General features: G+C 32.1%; 1 long non-coding RNA gene across 1 annotated transcript; it reads right to left on the bottom strand.

The window, feature by feature from the left end:
• Nucleotides 1–6942: 6942 nt before the first annotated feature.
• On the bottom strand, nucleotides 6943–8299 carry LOC145003263 (uncharacterized). The gene is made up of 5 exons (XR_013661902.1): nucleotides 7927–8299; nucleotides 7754–7827; nucleotides 7627–7684; nucleotides 7414–7538; nucleotides 6943–7305 (listed from the first exon to the last, which is right to left on the bottom strand). It is a non-coding gene; the product is annotated as an uncharacterized LOC145003263 (long non-coding RNA).
• Between the last annotated feature and the right edge of the window lie 1706 nt (nucleotides 8300–10005).

The following is a 10005-nucleotide window of genomic DNA, read 5'->3' as shown; positions in this document are numbered from 1 at the left end:
TACGATGACCAGGTTTTGAGAAGATGGAGCAGTTAAGACTCGTCTTTTATTTTGATTATTTATTATGGTGTTTTATTCTATGAAAGAACACACATGTATTAAAATTTTACTATCAATGCAATGGATGATTTTGTTGCTTGTTTACTACTTTGCACTGTTGTGATACTTTACATGACGTCCTCCACCCTAGAATGTTTCCGTCGTTCTTGGTTTCGAGGTGTGACAGTTATGTACAACCCTGATGTATATGCTAAGCCATCATAGCTTCTCTGAACGGATCTTTTAGTTCTCTTGAATACTATGACTTGCTTTTATAAGTGAGTTATTATAATTACTTTTAAGTGTTTTCCCAAAGTTTTAATCTTATATAAATATAAATTAGTTCTTAAAGTAATTACTATTTCTAAAACGTACCGCTACTCGCTGGCGACTCCGGGGTTGATTCTCCTACGGTTTCTAAACTTCGCCCCTTGGGCAGTATTCTTCCAACATCATCTCTTTTAGGTTCTCCCAACCCATTGAGTTAGCCACTGATAGGGTCAGTGACTTAACATGGGTATTCCACCATGTTAGGACTCTGTTGGAGAAGGTGCAGGCAACAAACTTCACTTTGCTCCCTTCTAGGCATGAACAGATTGTGAAGACCGAATCTGTTTCCTCGAACCATCGCATCAGAGCGATGACTCCACCAATTCCATTAAAGGAATTGGCTTTGCAGTTCATGAAGTCCTTATACATACACTCCCTTGGGTGCCCGTGAGTACCTCCGGGGTTAACTAAATGGGTACCGCTACCAGATCCAAAGGTACCACTTTCACCGAAGTGAGCTAGAGCAGTTGCCACTACAGAGGATATCGCTGCTTGGAGAGCAGTAGAGTCGAATTGAGGTGGAGGTAGCAGCGGTTGAGTTGGAGTTATCAGAGTAGTGCGTCTGTTTGATCTGCGAGGAGGCATCTTTGCTAAAAGAATACAAAGATGAGATGGAATAAGTCTATAGTAGTGGATAAAAGCTGAAAGCTGAAAGACAAGGTTATCCTAGTTCTGAATGTATCGGGTCCTGACTTCCATAGGGTCTCAAAACGATTCCTAACAGAGTCTATACCAAATATACTTTATGAATTAGAAATGGCTATCCTCGAATGAATAAATGTGACCTGAATAACTGTTACCGGTTACATGTAAAGAAAATAATCCTAACACATAGGGTGAGTAGTGTTTCCACTAACTCAGTAAGTTAACCAAGATTATTATTTATTAGTGTGACGTATTAAGGCGTTTTGTTTACTTCGGTTAATCCTTCTTTGGAAACTTCTCATGAGCTTGCTCTTGTTCCTCCTTGACTCTTCTGTTGACCGCTATGAGAAAGTGGTTATATCTATCTGGTTTGTCGTGCGAGAATGGAAGTGTTTAAAGAATCTATGAGATTTAGGGTAATTTTATGGGGTGATCCTTACAGAGTCCTTCTATAATTAAACAATGTATACAAGTTGTATATAATTCAAGATTAAATAGACCTTCGAATAAGTGATCCTACTCCAAAACCACAACCAAACAAGGAACAGATAGTGGAGTGTAGATCACAAATTCTAAGTCTATAAAATCTCAATTATATAAAACCCTGGGGAGTATATATTGCAAGATTATAGACCTATCCATGTGGGTCTTTTAAGTTATCACATAATTTTTTGTATAGTGTCTAAAATACTCCTATAGTATTTTAATGTAATGTACTTACTATGTTTCAAACTTGTTATCGTGTTATAGAGTCATAGAATACTCCTATAGTATTCTAACTTTCATGTTCTGATCTAGAGATCCCTTGTATAGATTTAAGTATAACACCTTTGTACCACCACATCACTCCCAAGCACATGTCGGTCGCATCTCAATTGAATATAGTTGATCTGGCTATATTAATCCCACATCACTCCCAAGCACACTCAGTTTTATGATTAAACATAACTATTATATTATTATGGGTTGAAAACCCTATGTACTCACCAGGTTTCCCAACCTGATCCACTCAGTTTATTTATATCACAGGTGTTGATATGAAGTCACATTACACTTAGAAATTACGGAGATATAAATCACTAGTGATAATGAATGTAAGTTATGTTTATGCTTATGTTTCTGTATTGACGATGACATCCCAATGTTTTAAAATGAACAAAAATACTTTTCTTCGGAAATTCTTTGATAACGTATTTATCATGCTTTACTGGGAACAAATTCCACAGTATTTTTATTAAAATAGGTACTCTGATTTTTATAAAGCATAAACAAAATCAGTCTTTTCTGGCCGAGAAAATGGGGATGTCACATTATTACCTATAATGTTTCATTCCTATTTAATAGAAAATAATTTTGGTGTTAATGTTTTATTTGGGAACATGTGGTTACATGCAGGCCATGATGTTTGAAACTGAAGCAACTGATCAAGATATAGAACCGTATATAAATAAAACTATTGACACAAATGATTTTGTGGAAGCATCATATGAATCTGAAGAACTTAACGATTTCGATGTGAACATTGAATTTGAAGAAGACGAAGATAATGTTGAAAGAATAATGGGAAAGGTTTTCGATACGCCTGACGAAGCATATACATTTTATAATGATTATTCCTTTTTACATGGTTTTGGTATACGTAAAGATGACACAATTAAAAGCACAAAAACAAATGAGCCTTATCGTAAGTATTATGTATGTTGCAAAGAAGGTTTCAAACGGGTAGACAAAAATGATTCAAGTGGAAATGAGAAAAAACATCGTAGAGATATAAGAACCGGATGTCAAGCAAAGCTTCGAATTACAAGACAGGAGGATGGGAAATGGTTGGTTGACTTATTTAATGACACAAACAATCACGAATTGAAAATGACACCAACGATGGTGATAAAGCATCGACCTCATAGCAATTTCCACCATTCAATAGAAGGTAAATCTCTTATGGTGCAATTTGGTCAAGCAGGGTTGAAATCTTCTCAGATTAAAAAGGTTGTTAATATAATGAAAACCTCAAATGTAGCTGATGTTACTTCAAAGCAGCGTATTGATGTCTTATTTGAGCATCCAAAAAAAACATAGAGGAAAGGAGTTCTATGGACTTATAAAACATTTTCAAGATAAAACATTAGTTGATAGTGACCATTATTTTGTCATGGATTTTTTTGATGATGAGTATCCTAGAAATATCTTTTCGGATGATAGTAGATCAAGAGATGCCTATACAAAATTAAAAGATGTTGTTGTGTTTGATGTCACTTATATGACTAACAAGTTAAAGATGCCTTTTGCTCCCTTTACTGGGGTGAATCATCATGGGCAGTCTATACTTTTTGGTTGAGCATTATTGGAAAATGAAAAGCAAGAGACATTTGAATGGTTATTTGAACATTTCCTCAAATGTATGTTTAACAAGTATCTGAAGGCAATTATAATAGATCAAGACAAAGCAATGGGAAATGAAATAAAAAAAAGTGTTTCCGAAGACTAGACATCGTTTTTGTTCATAGCATATCATGAAGCATGAAACTAAGTTCCTTAGATCGTATGTTTCTCGTTACAATGATTTTCAACAAACGCACAAACAATGGGTAAATAGTGACACTATTGAACATTTTGAAGCAACATGGGAAGTTATGCGTAGTAAGTATGAACTGGAAAGCATTTGTTGGATTAGTGACATGTATAACCAACGTATACATTGGGCTAAACCCTTCTTGAAGGATACTTTCTTTGCCGGTATGACAACAATCGGACGAAGTGAGAGTATCAACTCATTTTTTGATGGATTTATTAACTCGAAGACCATATTGAACGAATTCATTGTATAATACGACAAAGCAGTTGAGTCTCAAAGGGCTTCTGAAGAAGATGAAGAGTTCAAGACTATGAACTCGATGCCGGTTCTTTCTTCAGTGCATCCAATCAAAGCAAAAGCAGGTTAATGTTATACTAGAAAGATGAACGGACCGAAGTTATTACCAATTTGACTCATGAGACTATAGGAAAAACTACAGAATAAAGCACATATCGAGTTATGCAATTGGATGTTGATAAAAAAAATATTGGTGCATTATTACCTTTCGTTCTTTGGATCAAGTTAACGTCACATGTTCATGTGCTAAGTATGAGACAAATGGGATTTTATGCAAACATAGCCTATATGTGATGAAGAAGAAGCATGTTAAATAACTCCTGAGTCACTATAATTTACCACGATGTACCCTTAATGCTAGGTACAAACTCGGTAGTGCTAGTATCGGACTCGAAGAAATGAATAATGAAAATGGAGTTAGTGCCTACACACTATGGTGTGTCTGTTCAAATTTTACTAAACTAATTAAACAAGCAAGAGATTCACCTTTAGAGATACAAAAAGTCAATAAGCTATTGATAGGTCTTTTAGATGATCAAACAAATCGAAAGAAATCTATGTATTTGGAGAATGCATCTCAAGGTTCTTATATGGGAGTTTCGCAAATAGATATGATGCCACAGTTATCTGTCTGTGATCCTCTTGGTCCAACTACTACAAAAGGACGTCCTAAAATTGATAATAAAATCAGGTCTTCTTAGGAAGCCCCCAAAAAACGTACAGGCTCTTATTGTCCAGGATTTGGTCAATACACTACTAGTTGTTTTAAAAGAAAGGCACTTTAAATATTAATTTAATTTTCATGTTTTAGAACTCTAATAATTATATTAACAGTATTTTTTCACATGTATCAGGCAGATGAATTGTTGGAAGAGACATAATAATAAGTGTGTTGTTTTTGTGAGCAAAGGAAAATTCAATATGCTTTTTGGCATTTTTGAAATTCTTTTTTGGTTAACAATGTATGAATAATCTAGAAATGTTTTATTTTTCTTAATATTTTTTTTATAGTTCTCAAAAAGTTGTTGATTATTTATCATTTTTGGGTTTAAAATTAAATGTTGGTTGTTCTTATGTGCCAAAACTGAAATTAGGTTGTAATAATTGGTTAAAACTGAAAAAACAATGCTATTATGGGTAAAAACTGAAAGTATGCAGCAATAATGGGTCAAAACTGAAAATTAGGTTGCCATTGTGGGTGAAAAATGAAAATATGATGCTATTATATGAAAAAACAAAAACATGAGGCTATTTTGAAAAAACCGAAAATTTAAGGCCATTTTGTGAAAAAAAAAAAAAAAAAAAAACAAATTTTGCGGCTATTTTGTGAAAAGAACTAAAATTTGAGGCTATTTTGTGAAAAAAAAAAACAAAACAAAACAAAACAAAAAAACAAAGTATGAGGCTATTTTGTGAAAAAAAAATAGAAATTTGAGGCTATTTTTTGAAAAAACTACAACTTGAGGCTATTTTGTGAAAAAAAATAAATAAATAAATAAAAAGTATGAGGCTATTATGTGAAAAAAGAAAAACAAAAATTTGAGGCTATTTTGTGAAAAAACTAAAAGTATGAGGCTAGTTTGTGAAAAAAAAACTGAAAATTTGTGGCTATTTTGAGAAAAAACTAATATTGGAGGCTAGTTTGTGAAAAAAAAAAAGTATGAAGCTAGTTTGTGAAAAAAAAAACCGAAAATTTGTGGCTATTTTGTGAAAAAAAAAAAACTAAAATTGAGGTTATTTTGTGAAAAAAGAAAGTATGAGGCTATTATGTGAAAAAAATGAAAACTTGAGGCTATTTTGTGAAAAAACTAAAATTTGAGGCTATTTTATGAAAAAAGAAAGTATGAGGCTAGTTTGTGAAGAAAGAAAGTATGAGGTTAGTTTGTGGAAAAAAAACCGAAAGTTTGTGGCTATTTTGTGAAAAAAAACTAAAATTTGAGGCTATTTTGTGAAGAAAAAAAAAGTATGAGGCTAGTTTGTGAAAAAAAACCGAAAATCTGTGGCTATTTTGTGAAAAAACTAAAAATTAAGGTTATTTCTTGAAAAAAAAAAGTATGTTGCTAGTTTGTAAAAAAACAGAAAATTTGTGGCTATTTTGTGAAAAAACTAAAATTTACGGCTATTTTGTGGGAAAAAAAGTAAGCATGAGGCTAGTTTGTAAAAAAACAACCGAAAATTTGTGGCTATTTTGTGAAAAAAAAAATTGAGTTTATTTTGTGAAAAAAAAAATTGAGATTAGTTTGTAAAAAAAAAAATTAAGAGGCTATCATTATTCACAAATGTTATTTAACAAACACATCATACAACCAAATAGGAAATTTGGAAATTTAATGATTGACATTTCATTAAAAAATCTTGAAAGTTAGTTTCACACTCAAAATTAGGTATGACAAATATGTACCACAGAGAATCAATCAAGATGTTACTAACCCAACCAATTAAATTAGTAGTCAAGTTGTTTGGTAGCTAATATGTTTGGTTGTAATATCATGTCAATTAAGTAGTCTTGGTACGGTAACGGTATGAAATTTTGAATACGACGGTTGTACTGTACCAACCAATATATATATATATATATATATATATATATATATATATATATATATATATATCAATTCATAAATACAAAGAAATATGAGTTCTCATATCTTCATGTTTTAATTAGAATAACAACTAACAAGTCTTAGAATTACTAAACTACCGCATTGATCGACAAATTTCTTAACACTTATTGTTTGATGTGCACGAGATCGGTGATACATACACTAAAACTTAAAAAGGAATAATAACTTCTCATTCATTGTACTTGTACTGTTACCATTTGTTTCCTCTAGCAACTTGCTATGGGTGGACATCTTTTAATCCTTTTAGTTGTTTCCATAAAAATACTACCAGAAGCGAGTGAGGCAACAGCCAAATGTCCACAAATTCAACTTATATTCATGTATAGTACATATTAGTTAAAAATTTTGGTATATACCAAATACCAATATATATCAACCAAATTTGTTGGTAGCCAAATTAATTGGTACCAAGTACACTTGGTACGGCACAGGTAGCTAAAATCTTATACCAATTATAGTTGGTACGGTACACGGTTTGGAGAAAAAAAAACCTTGGTACCGTACCAATTCTCCCCCTACTTAAAATTCATTAAAACAATAAAACCTATATCAATATACAATTGTGTTTGTACATATGTGCTTCGTTTTTCACCACCTGCATTGGGGTTTAGGTAACATGGTGGTCCCTAATCAAAGCTTCTACTGAGACTTATAGTGGGAATCCATGGAAGGGTAAATATGAAGATAACTAAGCTGCATCTTTCAATATGTGAATGCTTTATGAAGTGTGAGGGCAAATCAGTCTTTTTTTATTCGAGGGAGCAATCAAGAAACATCATGTGGCATCTATTAAAGCTTGAAAATCAAATATTAAAACAGATTCAATATTATGGCATAAAAATTTGACCAAAAACGACAAGAAACCATTAATGGTATAGATTTGACGAAGAGTCAACTAATCACCTGGACAACAACACCACCTTCTGAACCTCCCTCTTCTTTAATGATACTGAAAATCTTCTCAAAAGCACCCTCAAAGATCATAGTGTTTAAGGAAAAAGAACTAACAAGGTCTAATTATGTATGACCTACAAGGCAATAATCATAGTGTTTAAGGAAAAAGAATTATTAAACATCATACGAATTAAAGATTTCAACAGGCATACCAGTTCATACCTCCTGATCCATAAGCCGAGTTATACCACGGGGGATTGTAAGAATGACTTCCTGTAACCTGAAGGAGACCTCAGTATATGAAATAAAAGTTAAAAAAGAACAAAGAAAAAGTATGTATGACACATACCTAATGGGGGAATTTGTTAAAAGGGCAGTCAAAAGTTGAAGCGTATAATATCTTATATAAAAGTCATCCTCTCCCTGTAAAGACACTTGATTACCAATCACAAACCACAGAACAAAAAAAAAATCAAGAATTCATGTCCTGAGGTAAAAAAGGATCAAGATTAGAAGCCTTACAAGTTATGGTGACTTGGTAAAGCATTTGGAAGATATGATGGATAACTTATTGATCCATGTTTAAATCATGGCACCACTCATCCCTTGTGATCATGGAGGTTCGTCTGTAGTGACTCCAATACATGAAGCTTTGCTTCATGTTTGTAGCGGGGGATTAGTCAGTGCGAGAAAGCTGGCCCAGAAACCATCTCTTGCTAAGACCATGTGTTCCTGACACTTGCTCACTTTCCGTTTATATTTGTTATCGACTAATTCATAGATGAACATATACAATAGAAATGCACCAACCAGAAACAATGTCGCAAATGAAAAACCATTTGAGATTCACATAAAAATGAAAAAAAAAATAGTGTTATTATAGGAGGTGACATTTTGTGGAACACCTAGTGGGCTTCTTTTAATATAGTTGCAAATGAAAACCATTTGAGATTCACAAATCAGTGACATTTTGCCGAACGCATACTCAAACTGAATCAAAAATGAATTTTGACTCCAAGTGAATTACTCTCAATTATTCAAAGATCAACAATAGATATATAATAACTTTCGAGTTCTAGTTTTCTAAATTCGAGCTTTAGATTAAATCAGAAAAAGTGGAAGAAAATTTTAGGAGAAGAAATCAACTAACAGTTGGTTGTCTTGACAAAAGGAAGTCGTTTAATATATGGCAAATGGAAATCGTTCTCTCCCTCAGTCGTTAGGGTGTAAGCCATATGTGCCAGAACCAATTGAAATAAACCCACTTTGCGTGATCAAAAATCTCTGATGTAAATAAGATGAATCTCAATGATTCACTAAGTTGGGATGAATCGAAGGAGTCGCAGCTTTTTCCAATCTTCGTAATAAGAATGGTTTTCCGATCTTCGTAATAGGAGTGGAAGAGAGAATAGCATGATCGATTCCATTTTGACTTCTCTTAGTTAATATGCGATAGCCGATAATGTATGAAGAAGAAAGTAAGTTCATCTAACTTTGAAACGACGTCGGATAGTCATTTGGGTACGTAACCTTATATACTCTTATGAGTATATTCACTTTTCCCTATTTATATATATTTATACAAACGGGATCCCCGCGGAAGTACGCGACATAAATACTCACTCACAACCCCAATCCCGAAAATAAATAGGGGTTAATCTTGCCTCCGCCTATGCCCCGGCTCTCGAATTATTTAAAAAATTAGTCACTCAGGGTCCTATAGAAACAGATCCGACGTAGTTTTTGACATCCCCAGCTTGAACGACTTGTATATTAATTAAAACAAAAACAAAATGGGAGAAACGGAGCGGTGTAGTGGGCTAACATGGAAAGGTCTCTTAATTAATTTGATATGTTTCTGCAACGTATTGCTACAGTCGTAGATGCTTTGTGCGTCAGCAATGACGCCCCTTAATAATAATGTTTATTTTATTTTTTTAGATTTTCAGTTGTATCGTACGGGTCAACATGTGCCACTCTCAATTGTATTCGTGATTCTTAATTGGTTAGTCAAACAATATACTTTGTTATCCTTGGAGATTATATTTTCATTTATATGTTTGTTATGTTTAATCAAACTATATATTTTCTTTAGTCTTTTGATATTATATTGTTTTAGTCTTTTAGATATTTTTTTATTCATGATTCTTAATTGGTTAAAAAAAAAATTTATCTACAAAATGAGTGGTTAGGATTGTCATTTATTTTGTAAATGAAAAAAAAACATTTTTAAAATACAAAATAATTGAAAATTTTTGAAAAAAAAATTCAAATATTATTTTCATCATTTATATTTTACAAAAAAATATAAAAAAATACCAAAAAATAATAACATAATAATAAAAAATAACTTTTTTTTATATATTCTACTAGAATATTATAATATTTTATATATCTGATAAATCTAGTAGAATATACTAACATTCTAAAAATAACATTAAAATATTTACAGTGTAATATTCTATTAGAATATTTCATGTACTTTTTAAAAAAAACAGTAATTTTATTATTTTTTATTTTTTTAGATAATTAAAGTGAATATTTCCTTTTATTTTGGATTTTAAAATTATTTTTAGATTTGATCTCACAGTTTTACAAAAT

Source organism: Lactuca saligna, chromosome 6 (assembly GCF_052625555.1).
Source record: "Lactuca saligna cultivar CGN05327 chromosome 6, ASM5262555v1, whole genome shotgun sequence".
NCBI lineage: Eukaryota > Viridiplantae > Streptophyta > Magnoliopsida > Asterales > Asteraceae > Lactuca > Lactuca saligna.
This window is presented reverse-complemented; position numbering and strand designations above follow the sequence as displayed.